The sequence below is a fragment of the Panthera leo genome, chromosome B3 (assembly GCF_018350215.1).
Source record: "Panthera leo isolate Ple1 chromosome B3, P.leo_Ple1_pat1.1, whole genome shotgun sequence".
Taxonomy (NCBI): domain Eukaryota; kingdom Metazoa; phylum Chordata; class Mammalia; order Carnivora; family Felidae; genus Panthera; species Panthera leo.
In genome coordinates, this window is record NC_056684.1 from 87,022,308 (window position 1) to 87,038,061 (window position 15,754).

At 35.8% G+C, this 15,754-nt stretch overlaps 1 long non-coding RNA gene across 1 annotated transcript; it reads right to left on the reverse strand.

Moving 5' to 3' along the window:
• Positions 1-359: 359 nt before the first annotated feature.
• Positions 360-11,627, reverse strand: LOC122221307. The gene is made up of 3 exons (XR_006203152.1): positions 11,533-11,627; positions 1,780-1,858; positions 360-430 (listed from the first exon to the last, which is right to left on the reverse strand). It is a non-coding gene; the product is annotated as an uncharacterized LOC122221307 (long non-coding RNA).
• Between the last annotated feature and the right edge of the window lie 4,127 nt (positions 11,628-15,754).

Consider the following 15,754-nt stretch of genomic DNA (forward strand, 5'->3'; position numbering starts at 1 on the left):
AATCTTTCATTTTTACAATATTCATCACAGCAATGACAAATGATGATTAAATTAAGCTCTGCCTGGAACATTGCCATTTGTCCTATTTTCTATTAAACATAATCTGCATCTAACATAGTTTTTATATGCCAGGAACTATGCCAAATATATTGCATGTCTAAATTACTACAACAACCCTGTGAAGTCACTATAAGCTTGATGACAATAAGTAGTTAGTCTTGTTCACTGATAATATCTAGTACTTAGAACAGTGTCTGCCACATAATAGGGGTTTGATAAATATTTGTTGAATTAAATGATTTTTACACATGAAGTAAGTGAAAGTGCTCAGGACAAAAATGAAAAGTCATATTTTTGTTTGGCTAGGCTCTTTCTTACCTTCCATCCCTGCGGTACCATACAGCCGAATTTCCAGGAAAAACAATTTTTTCTAGGATGAGAAAAAAAATCAATAGTTCTACATAACTTCTGAGTTTTCCTTTGTGTGTACACAACAGCCAGGCCTCCAAGCTGCACATCAGATAACAGATCTGACAGTAGAGGACAAATGGCACTAATAGCTAGAGGTTGTAGTGATACTAAAAGTATAGTTTTAGAAAGCTTTGAACGTAGTAAATTAATATTTCTTCAGGCCTCTCATTTGTAGAGAATCTGGGCTGGAGTCTGAGGATCTGCCAGAGCTCCTGACTCCAGATGACAGGGGTAACATCAGCAGTCAGACTACAGAGGCCCCTAGGGACTCCTGTTTCTAAATATCTTATTGAACTATGGAGCTTCAGCCTCTTGAGGTTGGCCACAAACGGTCAGGAAAGACAGTTGAGAGGTACCATTGAGTACAGTCTAGATAACCATGTTAACTCACAGATCACCAAGCCACCTTTATATCTTTCACTGGAGTCTAGTTATTGCCCTATCTACAATCTAGGACAAAAGAGACTGTAAAAGTCTGTAGAACCAAAGCTTGGAATGGGAGAGGTCAAGAAGCCAAGCCAATCCATGCATAGGTCTAACTTGGGGTTTGCAGGCCACTGGACAATGCCATTCAAGCAATCTCTTCTAAAATGCAGGGGGTATTAGATAAGGTAGGTTAAAAGGAGGTAACATTGGTGATTTCAGAAAGTAAGAACCCAAAGACCATGGCAACCAAGCTTATCTTTACAGCCTTTTCCCCAACCTCTCCATAAGTATCCAATGCCCTTTCTTTAGTACAAATACCACATATTTCTGGACCATATTCCAAACTCTGGGTAACTGAATTTTGACAGAATGAATATCAGCAAACTTAAGGAAGATAAATGAATTAGTGAAATGCCTTAATACAAAAAGCTGCTTCCTTGAAAGTGCAATCCCACACACTAGTATTCGTTTTTGACTTAAAGTTTCTGTTGATTATCCACAGTTCTGGATATGCTCCTTACTCTATTCTTAGTAGATCTCCAGCCAGGAATCTGAACATAACAAAAGAAATTTCTAGGGGACTACAGATACAAAGACTATCAGTTAAAAGAGTTGTCCCTAAAGGTAATATTTAATATTGATACCAATATCTTGTATCATTTTACCTTGGGAGACTAAAAACCAAAGGCAGAATGGCTCAAATATTAATAATTACTTGAAAAATAATTCAAAAAAGACATAAAAAATCAAACAGCTCTGTAAATTTATTCTTATAGCTATTCAATATGATTTAAGGTAAATTCTTTAGTTTCCTGTTAGTTGATCGGTGAATGCATACACACATACACTATGAAATCATTAGTGTTCTTGCAAATTACTTACAACATCCACATGCCTCCTTTCCAACCTCTTGATCCCTTCCCAAGGCCAGTGACGAATAGCTTTTGTTGCTGGCACAAAGCTAAAAAGAAATTGTAAAAATTATTACATGACCTTGAGATCGATAATCTGAAAAACATGCTGGAAAAGAAATCATTATTTTTTAGAGTTTTAACAAAAGCCTCTGACTTTCTGACTTGAACCTGAATCTAGGGTAAGTAACTACCATTTCACTTGTAAATGGACTTTCTTTCTATCACCTTTATTCATTTCCCAAGGAGTCACTAGACTGCTGTTAAAACAAACATAAAAATGGAAAAGTTTCAGGAACAAACATCATCCTGAATCATATTGTCCTTGTTGCATGAAATAGGAGAAGCAAACAATAGAATTCTTTCTGACTTTTGAAAGTGGGAAACTATTTCTATATCCAGTAGATAATGTAATTTTCTATAAGTGGTGAACATCTACAGGTGATTAAAGGAAAATGTTTTAAAACTAATAGCTGAAGATGAGTTACTGTTAAATAGGGCTTTCTAGGGGGCGTCTGGGTGGCTCAGTGGGTTAAGTATCTGACTTCAGCTCAGGTTATGATCTCACAGTTCATGGGTTCGAGCCCCATATTGGGCTCTGTGCTAACAGCTCAGAGCTTGGAGCCTGCTTAGGATTCTGTGTCTTCCTCGCTCTCTGCCCCTCCCCCACTCATGCTCTGTCTCACTCTGTCTCTCAAAAATAAATAAATGTAAAAAAAAATAGGGCTTTCTAATGAAAACAGGTCTTTACAAATAAGATATTTAAAATGCATTGTAATTTTAGAGACTAGAACTGCTTCTAGCATATCATAAGGGCTCAGTAAATATTTGCATAATTGAATGAATTTTACTGATAGGGAAAGTATGATATATAGTAAATGAAATGTGGTGTTCTTGTCAGACTAAACGCTAACCTTTCATCGCTACCACACAGAACAGTGGAATATTCAAGTAAAACTATTTCATCTGTTGAACAATTATGATTCCTTCATTTGCTTCTAAAACATTGCAATAATATAACTGTACATAAGCAAGCCAGTAATCACAGTTTCAAAGATGGCATACTGTCCCTTCAAACCAAAAACTTTATTTAAAATTTTACAAGTAGGAATGAGTAAAAAGTCTAATATGGGTAAAACTAAAATTCAAGTTTTAAAGTCCAGGATGTCCATTAAGGAAATCTGTTAAGGGTCAGTGAATAAGGCATCCCCTATATTTATTGCTTTTTATGTAGTAAGATAAAAGCTTGAGGTAAGTGTTAGATCTAAGATCATATTGATTCCAACACCAAAGTTAATTTTAAATATCCTGCTACCTAATTTATTTCAATGTGTTCTTCTGACCACCAATACATAAGAATGAGATTTAAGCATACCCAACACGTTTCTGTCAGTTAGGAACATTCTTTACTTTTTAGTGTTGGATAGATGGTTCCTTTTTGTCATGAAGGCCAATAGAATTCCAGTATAATAAGGATAATTCAATATAATTCAGTATAATATAAAACTTTTCAAATTAGGGAAGCATTGTTTTATCCTCCTCTTACTATTATTTATATTTGGCCATTTCATTCTTTATTTGCATTCCTACCTCAGGGAAAGAAAAAGTAGGTAAAGAAGGTAAAATTAAGAGAAGTAATTATAACTATTTGCTCAAAAGTAAGGATAGATGAGATGGGGAGCTCGAAACCAGTCCTGAAGCAAGAACTCTTGAGGAATCTGTATTTTTGCCAAAGATGATAAACAATATACATTTTTTCACAGATTAGCTTTTTGCATAATATTGGTCTTGACGGTGAGTCTCTCCATAGTCATCTAAAGAGATGATTTGGTCTAGGTTTAGAGATAGTGGATGTGGTGAAGGAGGACTGATATTGGAGCTTCTCACAATGAGAATTTATATTTAAAAATAAATTGTGCAGTTATACTTGCCCAACGTTCAGATTTTCTCGTTTAGTTCCAGTTTTATATTACTTGTTTTAAACAAGAAGCAATATATTTATTTGTTCTGAAAATGTGGGTAAATATGAACTTGGTGTAACGTCCAGGGAATCATTGTTCATTTGGCTTCAAATCTGCTCATGTGTAAACATTTTCTCGTTTTAGTTAGTATTATCCCCTGGTTGTAATCAAGAAACAACTGCTCTTTAGTTCAACTTTCTGGTTGGTGGGTGGAATATGTGAGACTTACTGAAAGGACACTATCGTGAAAGATGATTGCAAATACTGAATCTAGACTTCTAGGGGAAATAAGCCCATAAAATTTAATAAAGTGCTGGGGTGCAAGGCAAGTGAAGTGGAAAAGTCAGAATTGTACTGACTTAAGTAGGTTTCTGATTTGTATATATGAAGTTGATCATTTGCCATTGATTTTCAAATCATTGGTTCTACAGCTAGATAGGCATAAATAATAGATAACTTTTGGTTTGTTTCAGATATTAAAACTCTATCCCAAAAGCTGCTTTTATAGAGTATAAAACACACTGATATATTGAGATCCTAATGTGCATATGTATTTTATGATATGTGTATGAATCTATATATTTAAGTCTGAGACTCTTAATGATTTAAGTTAGTGGTTAAAATCAAAGGATAATGCTAATGGGTTCTATGTCATGGGTAGGAATATTACAAGGCAAAATAACCATTGAATTATGTATAATGCTTTCTGGGCTTCACCACTGGATGCTATGATTTGGCTGACTATTTTTAAGATGGCTCATTGATCACAAAGGATGACATAAGAAAGTGTCAAAATTTTTCAGCCATATAAATACAAGTAATCAGAATGTTATTAAGCATATAGTAAGTGTTACAAAAATATTAGCTATTATTATCACTACTACTATACAATGGACTACTGTGAAGATAAGCATAAGTTATCTATACAGTAACCAGTAGTTACTATTCTACTCATAGCAACTAATACCAATTTCATAGATGAAGGGCCACACACAACTATAATAAATGGCTGCAATTTTATAGGTATTATAGATGTTGGCAGGTAAATACATTTGTTCATTTCCTCTTTTTTGACATCTAGGAGAGATGATCCTATTGGACAATGCTATCTTGAAGTGACATATTCAATGGATAGTTTCCTTAAGGAAGTATTTATAATAACAGAGAGGAAAGAATAGACTGTTTGCTATTTTCATATTTCATAGATGTGCCGAATATCTATCAAGGGATGATGGTACTTTAATGTAAATCACACAAATTTAAGCATGTATTTCTGCTGTAGAAGTTACTGTGAGAAGTTATAGCTATAATTTCAAATGTTAAAACCTTACAAGAGGACTAAGCTTCAGTTAAATTCTATTAGAAAATTATTTAAACTGTGTATCTATTCAGAAGAAGAAATAAAGACAGCCCCAGGGCACGAAGATTGTCTGTCAGAGCAGATAACATAACTCATATCATCCTTTTACTAGAGTGAACATATGACAAGAGAGGGAGATTTCACTCAGGTCAATAGATTTGTGCAAACCCAAAGTTGAAAAGGCCTTCTGGGTAAGCATTGCAAAATATTAGCTTGTAACATTCACCCAAAAAGAGACACTCACCAAATTTTAATGCAGCAATTGTCATAAGAACCTTGGCCTCCACAGTTGACCATAAGTAACATCAAGTTTTATTGCAATTCTATGTCAAATTTGCATAAACATGATTTATTGCTTGTTTAAATTACCCTCTTTCCATCACTTCTCAGTCTGTTTATCCAGTGGTACTAACTTCAAAAAAATTGCTTTTTTTTAAGGAATTAAATTTTAAAGAATTTTCTAATTTTACTAAAGTTAAGAAATGATAAGCAATTTTTGATAGTTCTTATACAAATCCATATTCTGTTCCTTGTTTCTTTGGGAGACTTGACTTTGATGAATCCCAGAATGGTAAATCCACCAATAAAATAATATTTAAGTTGGAGCAAATGTACTTAATAGGTTCACTGTCAAGAAGAAACTTCTGAGATTTTCATACTAGACGGAAACAATAAAAAAACTAAAAGGTAACCTGCAGAATGGAGAAGATGACATATGGCATATCTGATAAAGGGTTAGTATACAAAATATACAAAGAATTAAAAAAAACTCTATACCCAGGGGCATCTGGGTGGCTCAGTCGGTTAAGCGTTGACTGTTGGTTTCAGCTCAGTTCATGAACTTGCTGGTTGTGAGTTCAAGTCCTCCATTGGGCTCTTCACTTACAGTGTGGAGCCTAAGATTCTCTCTCTCTCTCCCTTTCTCTCTGCCCCTTCCCTCCCCCCTCTCTCTCTCTCTCTCTCTCTCTCTCTCAAAATAAATAAGTAAATTTAAAAAAACCCTCAACATTCAAAAAACAAATAACCTAGCTTAAAAAAATGGTCAGAAGATATGAATAGATATTATTCCCCAAAAAATGTGGGGCACCTAGGTGGCTCAGTTGGTTAAGCATCCGACTTCAGCTCGGGTCATGATCTCTCATGGTTCATGGGTTTGAGCCCTGCATAGGGCTCTGTGCAGACAGTTCAGAGCCTGCTTTGGATTCTGTAACTCCCTCTCTCTCTCTGCTCCTCCCCTGCTCATGCTCTGTTTTTCTCTGTCTCTCAAAAAATAAATAAACATTAAAAATTTTAAAACAAAAAGACATACAGATGGCCAACAGACACATGAAAAGATGCTTAACATCACTTATCAGGGAGATACAAATCAAAACTACGATGAGATATTACCTAACACCTGTTAGAATGGCTAAAATTAACAATACAAAGAAACAACAGGCTTTGATGAGGATGCAGAGAAAGAGGAATCCTCTTACACTGTTGGTGGGAATGCAAACCGGTACAGTCATTCTGGAAAACAGTATGGAGTTTCCTCAAAAAGTTACAAATAGAATTACCCTATGACCCAGCAATTGCAGTACTAGGTATTTACCTAAAAGATAAGGAAATACTGATTCAAAGGGACACATGAACTCTGGTGTTTACAGCAGTATTATAAACAATAGTCAAAGTATGGAAAGAGCCCAAATGTCAACCAATTGATGAATGGACAAAGAAGAGGTGGCATATATATCCATGGAATATTACTCAGCCATAGAAATTAATGAAATCTTGCCATTTGCAACAATGTGGATGGAGCTAGCGAATATTATGCTAAGCGAAATAAATCTATCAGAGAAAGACCAATACCATATGATTTCACGCTATGTGGAATTTAAGAAACAAAACAGATGAACATACGGGAGGGGGAAAAAAAGAGAGAGAGGCAGACCCAGAAACAGACTCTTAACTGTAGAGAACAAACCGATGGTTGCCAGAAGGGAGGTGGGTGGGGAGATGGGTTAAATGGGTGATGGGGATTAAGGAGGGCACTTGTGATGAGCACCAGGTGATGTATGGAAGTATTAAATCACTCTGTTGTACACGTGAAACTAATATTACACTGTATGTTAATTAACTGGAATTTAAATAAAAACTAAAAATTATGGGGTGCCTGGGTAGCTCAGTCAGTTAAGTGTCTGACTTCAGCTCGGGTCATGATCTCACAGTTTGTGGGTTTGGGCCCCACATTGGTCTCCGTGCTGACAACTCAGGGCCTGGAGCCTGGTTCAGGTTCTGTATGTATGTCTCGCTCTCTGCCCCTCCTCCACTCACACTCTGCGTCTCTGTCTCTGTCTCTCTGTAAATGAATAAATAAACATTTAAAAAATAAATTAAAACTGAAAATTTTTTAAAATGAAAATAAAAAGATAAAAATCTATCATTCTACTAGGATCTAACTAGATACTCTAATGAAAAGGAAAATAATTTATTTTCATAAGAATTTACCTTAAATACTGTTAAAACTATTTTGTAAAATTGGTAGCAGAAGTGTACAAATGCCAAAAATGTGAAGAACAAATAATATGAATTAAAACACATTTTATAGGACACTATGTGTGTCATTTTAGTAGGTAGTGCTTTTGTCACATCACCATTAAATGTCTCCCTGACGGATGATGGAATTCATTAAGAGACTAATAAATCTCAACGTGAAATGTTAAGGAAAAATGGGAGCTATTATTTGGACAACTATGTGGTCTCTAAGTAAATTTACCAGGAAAAATGGAATGGCTCATTAACACTAATGGAAATGACAGCAAGGTGTCTGTGGAATGGTGAGATTTAATTTATCAGTATCTGGATTTATAGGTAATTACTTAAAACATGTGGTTGGATCACATGGTATTTTAAATTGCATGATTCTGACATTATGTTAACCAGGGCACCCTGACCTTCTGTCTCTGCACATGTAAGTCTGAGAAACAAAATCTATTCTAGCTAATGCCCGATATAGTGTATTTTGTGTATTATTGGTATGGGAATTCTTGTGAAAACGGTTTGTCAGTATGCAGTGCTATATAGTGCTACTTAATTGGAACCCAAATAAGTTGACCCAATTGTACCAATGTTATAATGAATATAAAGGCAACATCCAAAGATGTTCAATGTACAATGGACCCTGTTTGGGTAACTGATCTAATTGCGCTCTTGAACAATGATCCTGTTTATGAGCCTGGTTTCTTCTATTTAACATGTAAGGGCTTTAAGTATATGTTCTCAAATGCATGGCTTATTTACCTTAATACCTGCTGGGAATTAAAGGGTTGCATCTACTTAATGTCAGATTGAATGAAAAGCATCTACCACTGGATAAGGCACTAGTACAGCACCTACCACAAGGTAAGTACTTTTATTATGGGTATTCATTGTTTTGATATAAATGAAATAGGAATACTGGTTATAGCAAATGCATTCTGAGTACAGATAGAGCAGCCAGAGTAATATTGCAAAATGAAGGTAAGGTCATGTCAGCCCTTTACTCAAAACCCTCCACTTCTAAATACAACGTGATATCCTCAATTGGAGCAGAATATAGAAAACAGGAAAAGCACACGAGAGGAAAAAATTGATAAATTCAAATAGAGTCTATAGTTTAATTAGTAGTATTATAACCATGTCAATTTCTTAATTTTGGAAAAATCCACTATGATCATATAAGATAGTAACATTAGGGGAAGCTGGGTAAAGGGTATAGAGGAGCTCTGCCATTATCCTGACAATTTTTCCATATATTTAGAACTTTTTGAAAATAAAAACTTTATTTATTTAAAAAGAAACAAAACATGCATTTGTTTCCCATGTCACCCTAATAAAAGCCAAAGGCCTTACAAGACCCCTAAGGCACTCCATGTTCTGACACCCCAGTACTTCTCTGATCTCAACTCCTATTACTCTCTCCCATGCTCACTCCTCTCCAGTCACTGTACTCCTTGCTATTTCTCCAGTACACCATGCATTTTCTCACCACAGGGCCTTTGTGGTTACTTCTCTCCTTGAAACATTCTCCCTCCAGCTACCCACAAGGCTCACTCTCACATCCTTCCAGTCTCTACATAAAGACCTTCTCAGGGAGGCCATCCCTGGCCTTGTTTTTTTTCTCTACTAGAAAGTAAATTCCAAGGGGGTCAAGGAATTTTGCACGTTTTTTTGTTTATTACTTTATCCCCTGTGCTTGGAACAGTGCTTGATATGCAGTGAGTACCTGATAAATATTTGTTGAATGAATGTACAATGAAGGAAGAAATAAAGAGATAATGGAAGATAGATGGACCAAATGGTGCTAGACAACACTAGGTCTTTAAAATACATTTATAATCATTTAATTTCATGGAATCATACAATTTTTAAATAAGAAGGATTTTTCTTTTTATTGTTCCATCATCCAACATGCTATTTTTGTAATGATTTGTATTTATTGTTATTGCTAATAAAAATGGAAACAGATGTTATAGCTTGATTTTTCGATCTTGGACAGAATTGCCTGTGAAAATAATTTCTTTTTGGACTTTCATACTAATTAACTGATATAATAGTTATTCTGCAAAGATGCTGTTTCATCCCCATCAGTATATTAAAGAAATACATTTTCAACCTCTTTTTGAAACTTTCCCTTGTCCTTGCCATACTTAGTAGTGCTTACTCCCTTTGTCCCCTTAAAAATTTTTTTTTAAATTTTATTTTAGAGAAAGAGAGAATCTTAAGCAGGCTCCTGACACAGGACTTGAAACTATGACCCCGGGCTTATGACCTGAGCTGAAATTAAGAGTCAGGTGCTCAACCGAGCCACCCAGCCACCTCACTCTTTGTCCCTTTCTAACTATGCCTATCATCACTTACTGCTTCTGTTTATAGTCATGTGACATGACAAAGGTTTATGTGGATTTTCGGTTCAAACATTTCAATGTAGACTGAACACTGACATCCCAGAAAGGTAAAAGAGCACTAGGTATATATTTACACATGCCCCCCAACACACACACACACACACACACACACACACACACACACACACAGGGATTATGTAGACCTAAGCACACTGACATCCTTAAATTTTGTATTTCCAAGGCTATGGCTTCTAATCTAGTTTCCATGTATTTTTTTATTATTTTAATGTTTATTTTTAAGAGAGAGACAGAGCACACACACAAGTGGGGGAGGGGCAGAGAGAGAGAGAGAGAGAGAGAGAGAGAGAGAGAGAGAATCTGAAGCAGGCTCCAGGCTCCAAGCTGTCTGCACAGAGCCTGGTGTGGGGTTTGAACTCAGGAACCATGAGATCATGACCTGAGCCAAAGTCGGATGCTTAACTGACTGAGGCATCCAGGCACCCCTAGTTTCAATGTATTTTTAAATCAGGCCAATTATTGTATAAATGAAAATGAAAGTTCATAAAGATACATGTTTATAAGTTTTATCCAAATGCATTATAAGCAAACATTATGAGTGTGTTATGATGGTGATAGTGGATTACATATTGTCAAATTAGAGGAAGGAGTATTGTCATCCTCTAATCCCTTCCACTCTACCCCCAAAAGGATCAACAGGTAAATGTCCAAATGTAAATGTTCTAGTATTCCATATTAGTATATTCTGTTAACTATGCATATATATTATATATATAAAATATACTTATTTATTTAATATATATTAATATATATTATATATATTAATATATATATTAATATATATTATATATATATTTCTTTTACTCTCCTTCTTTATTACTACCCCTGGGTAGTGTTACTTACATTGTCTACTTATTTATAAGAGCTCACAATTTGTGGTGCTCACACTCCCACTGCTTCTGCAAAGAGATATTTGGGAAATCTGGTCCCAAGGCAGACAGAGGGACATGGTAGCTTAGGTCCCTGTAATACCACAGTATCAAATGAGACGTTCAATCACTTGTGAACCCCCTGCTCTCCATCTCTAGTTTTCCAGTTTTCTACTTTATCTCATTTTGTGTCAAACCCTTGTGGAGGTGTCATCTGTATATGTTCTCCACTCTCTAGGATGTGACTCATCTTGGTCTGGAAACTTGGAGCACATTTAGAACAGCCAGGTGTTTTCTTAGATTGTTCTGCTCCATCTTGGACTTCCTTTCCTCCCTAACAATGTTTTCCTACACTTTTTAGTGCCAATATAATTCATAATAGAGAAGAAAAAAATCACAGTGCTAACTAAAAAGACATTTCAGAAGTATAAAGCAGCAGGTTTTAGAAACAAATTATGTGTAAAGTTTTAGGGAAATATGGAGCTGAGGGCAATTTCCAGGATTGGGGTTGGTGTATTACTCAGAGCTCTCCAGTAAAAACAAATAGAATGTTATATACATAAAGAGGCTGGTTATAAGGAATTAGCTTACATGATTATGGAGGCTTTAGAGATCCCAAGATCTGCAGTCAGCAAGCTGGAGACCTAGGAGAGCAGATGGTATTAGCTGATGGTTCCAGTTCAGTTCTGAAGGCCTGTGAACCAGAAAAACAGAGTATAAATCTCAGTCCTAGTCTAAACCCAAAGGTAGGAGAAGATAAATGACCCAGCTTAAAGACAGGCAGAGAGAGCAAATTCTCTCTTGCTTGGCCTTTTTGTTCTGTTCAGGTCTTCAACAGACTAGATGAAACCCACTCACTTAGAAGAGGGCAATCTGCTTTACTCAATCTACCAATTCAAATGTTAATCTCAATCAGAAACACTGTCACAGATGTATCCAGAATAATGTTTAACCAAATATCTGGGTACCCCAAAGCCCAGTCAAGTTGACACATAAAATTAAACATCCTAGGTAGTCAGGTGAATTGTGAGGTTTTCATTAGCAGGAGGAAAAGAAAGATTTGACTTCTACACATGCACAGTATGAAGTTGCCATGAAATATCTAGTTGGAAATACTGTTTGCAGCCAAGGAATGATTTTGAGACTCTTGATTTAGACTTGGTGAGAGTTTAAGTAATATAAATAGTTAAAATTGCCCAGGAAGAACCTATAGGTTTGTTAACTCCATCATTTATTGAACATCTATAATATGATGCATAACTAAGAAGCACTAGGAATATAATAGTTAACAAAACAAAGAGTTCTTACCATAATGGAATGTAAATTCAGAGAAGGAGAAAGATATAAAGTAAATAAACAAGTTGTTCCATCAAAAAGAGTAAATATAACAATGAAAAATGTGAACCTCTAAGGAGATATAACAAGGGAATCTGACTTAATCTGGAGTGATTGGGAAGACTTTCCTGGGAGAGTAACATTTACACTAAGACCTGAAGGTTGTGTAGGCAAAACAACAACAGCATGGTACTAGAGAAACTGAAATGCAGCTTTGTGTCTGCAACTTTGCAATGAAGAGAAGTTTCAAGAAACAAGACTACAGAAGAAGCTAAAGTCAGATCATGCAGAACCTTCTAGGCAATAAGAAGGTTAAATAGGTTAAATTACTATTAAAAATTCTTCACTCACCTACAGTAGTATGATGCAGTCCCCTCTTGTCATGCCTTCATGCTAAGAACAAGATACTCCCTTAGCCTTTGATTTTGGGTTAGACTATATGATTTGCTTTGGGAGGTGAAATGTCAGCAGATTTAATGTAAGTATAAAAGTATGAAATATGCATGCATTGTTGGGCTTGCTCTCTTGTACTCTTGTCACTCCCATGAAAAATATATGCCTCAGGTAGGCTATTAGTCAAAAGAGAATGAGAAACTTATGGAGCAGACCTACCTAGGTAAGATCAGTTGAACTCTGTCTAAACAACCTGACATTCAACCAACCTGCAGACATGATAGTAGAACGAACCATTGTTCTATACCACTGAGCTTTGGAGTGGTTTGTTACACAGCAAAAACTGACTAATGACTTAAGGAAAAGTAATGTTTAAGGGATCAGTTAAGGAAAAGGAACCATAAGGGTAGACTAAGAAGAGTAAGTCAGAGTGGTAGCAAGGAAATAATGAGAAAACAGTGTTGAGGAAACCAAGATTGAAAAAAATTTCAAGGCAGAAATGGTCAGACTACAGGGAGATCACCCAGAATGCAAAGTAAAAATAAACCACTGACTTTGTAAATTAGAAGTCCATTTTTTTGTTGACTTTTGCCAAAGCATATTCAGTTAATTTGGTGGAAGCAGAAATCATATTTCAGTGGGTTGAAAAATAAGTGGAAATGGAGAAAGTAGAGGCAGGATGTGTAAACCTCTCTTGAGTATTACAATGACATGGAGGAAGGCAGAATCAAAGAATATACAAAGACCACCAGAGAAAAATCAGAATTTAATTTGTTTCCTTGTCAAGCAGAGCAGAGCCAAGCCATTCAGGTAGAGTTCAGCGGGTCTATGTAAGCCGAAAGAGGAAGGACTAGGCATGAGGCCAAAGGGGGAATTGATTCCACATGAGAAAGGATTCTATGCGTTAAATTTGAATTTGTTAAGAAGAGGATTACAATTTGTCTCCTGGAATTGGTCGTTAGCCAGCTTTATGTCACAGAAATATGTGAAAGTTTTCAAGAGTCCCAGAAATGTTCTGTTGGGTTTAGGACTACATATTACATATTTTTTATATGCACTTTCATATACTTGGGACTTGGCACATTTTTCTTTTGCCCTAGGTGAAGACTGGAAGAGAAGGCACAGTCAAAGGTACAGCTTTTAGAATGTTTTAAAGATGTTTTAAACAGGTTTCTAGGTTTAAAGTATTTAATGGAGGGAGACAGAGTGACCAGTCTATGAGACAGAGAGGTCAAGAGCATCAGAAAGTAGAGATACCTCTTCCTCTAATACAGAAGGTGACACTGGAATGGAAATGATGTTGAGGGTAGAAACTGAAGGCTGGAAGACTTCAATCCCATTGACTTCTGCTTTCTATGGAAGTTAAAGGTGGATCGTTTGCCAAGAGTAAAGAAACAGGATATATCCCTTCTGTGATCACCTTCTTGTTCCAAACACCATTTTAAGAACATAGTTTTACCCATAGCAACTTTTACATGTCTCAATTCATTTTTTCAGCTTCCTGGCAGTCCCTCCTAATTTAAAGTTCATGAATATACATGGAAGTGTAAATTGATAAAAATGTGGGAAGCAATATGGTAATTGGTATAAAAATGTTAAATGTTCATACACTTTGATTTAATAATCTCATTTCTAGGAATTTATGAAAATTAGAAAATGATGCACAAAATTGGTAATTGAAAAATTGTTTATATTAGTGAAAAAATGGATAAAACCTAAACATATGCCAATAAGGATTTGTGAAAGTAAATTGTAGTATGAACATACATACAGTAAAATTCCATGCAAAAATAAAAATTATAATATAGATCTATACCTATGTCTACAATTGTCAAATGAAGAAAAGTAAGAGACTAGTATAGTTTGCTACCATAATGTGATTCCACTTATGTAAAATTGTTTATATTGTAGTATGTGTGTGCATGTGTGTGTGTGCATGAAAATGTGAGTAAAAATCAAATTGTTAACGGTACTGATTTATTGGTTGAAAACTACGGAGTAGTTTTTACTTTCCGCTTTTTATTTATTTATTGTTTGAATTTTTGTATGAAGATTTATCACAGGTGTTATATAAATGAGAGATGGATGACCTCTGTGTATAGGCCAGTTTGTTTATTTCTTTACTACAGGCTGAAACTTGTTAGCTCTAAAATCCACCAGTACCAGACTCAAATTTTGACACATTCAGTTGTTTGAAAAATAGCCCAAGCAATCATTAAAAAAAAAAAAGTTCTTTAACCATTTAAGCCTATCTGCTTTGCATACCTTGGGAAACCTCACTGCACAGTTATTACTCATTGTTAACAGATAGCAATGTGGTTATAAGCTGCTATGGCCCTTGGGAGCTTTCTGACCCAGAGACTCATTGCAGTGCTGCTGAAAAATATCATCTAGATGTATGTGTAAAGTCCCTCTCTGATAGCCCTTCCCCCCCCAGAAGTCCTTTTGTGATCCTCCTATTCTAGATGGGGGTCCTCTTGCCTATGGTCTCATGCAGTGAAGGACTCCCCCTTCACTACCCTGTCCAAGTGCTGCCCAGCAAAGTTTGCTGTGTGTTGCTATTTCCCATGGTCATATATTTTACACTGATGAGCCATGAGCCCTCAGATCCATTGGACCTCCTACAATAGGCATTTGTAACAGCACGTAAAAATAATAAAACAGTTTTTTAAACCAATTTTTAAAAAAAAGAATTTAAATGGGTCCCCTATATGTGTCAAGAGGAAACTGGGAAGGACCCAGCTTCCAAGAAAAGGTACCTTGCAAAACCCAGGGCCCTGGGAGGCTTAATTCTCCAGGCAGAGGGTCTCAATTAACAACCAAGGTCAGACAGAAACTATCCTACCCAGGATCATAAAATCACATTGTCTTGCTTTTGATCACAAATACTTTCTGATTTTAATATCACCCAGGTTCTGTGATTAATATTCAGGCAGTGGATATTTTAGGTGTTATTTCAGAACAGTTTTCCAATTCTTAACCTGGTGAGTCACCAGGGACCTCCCATAATTTCCTCCTTCCTCTTGTGATACTTGCTCTTTCTATAAAAGTTAGTTTCATAGATTCATCTGGCTATCGTTTGCCT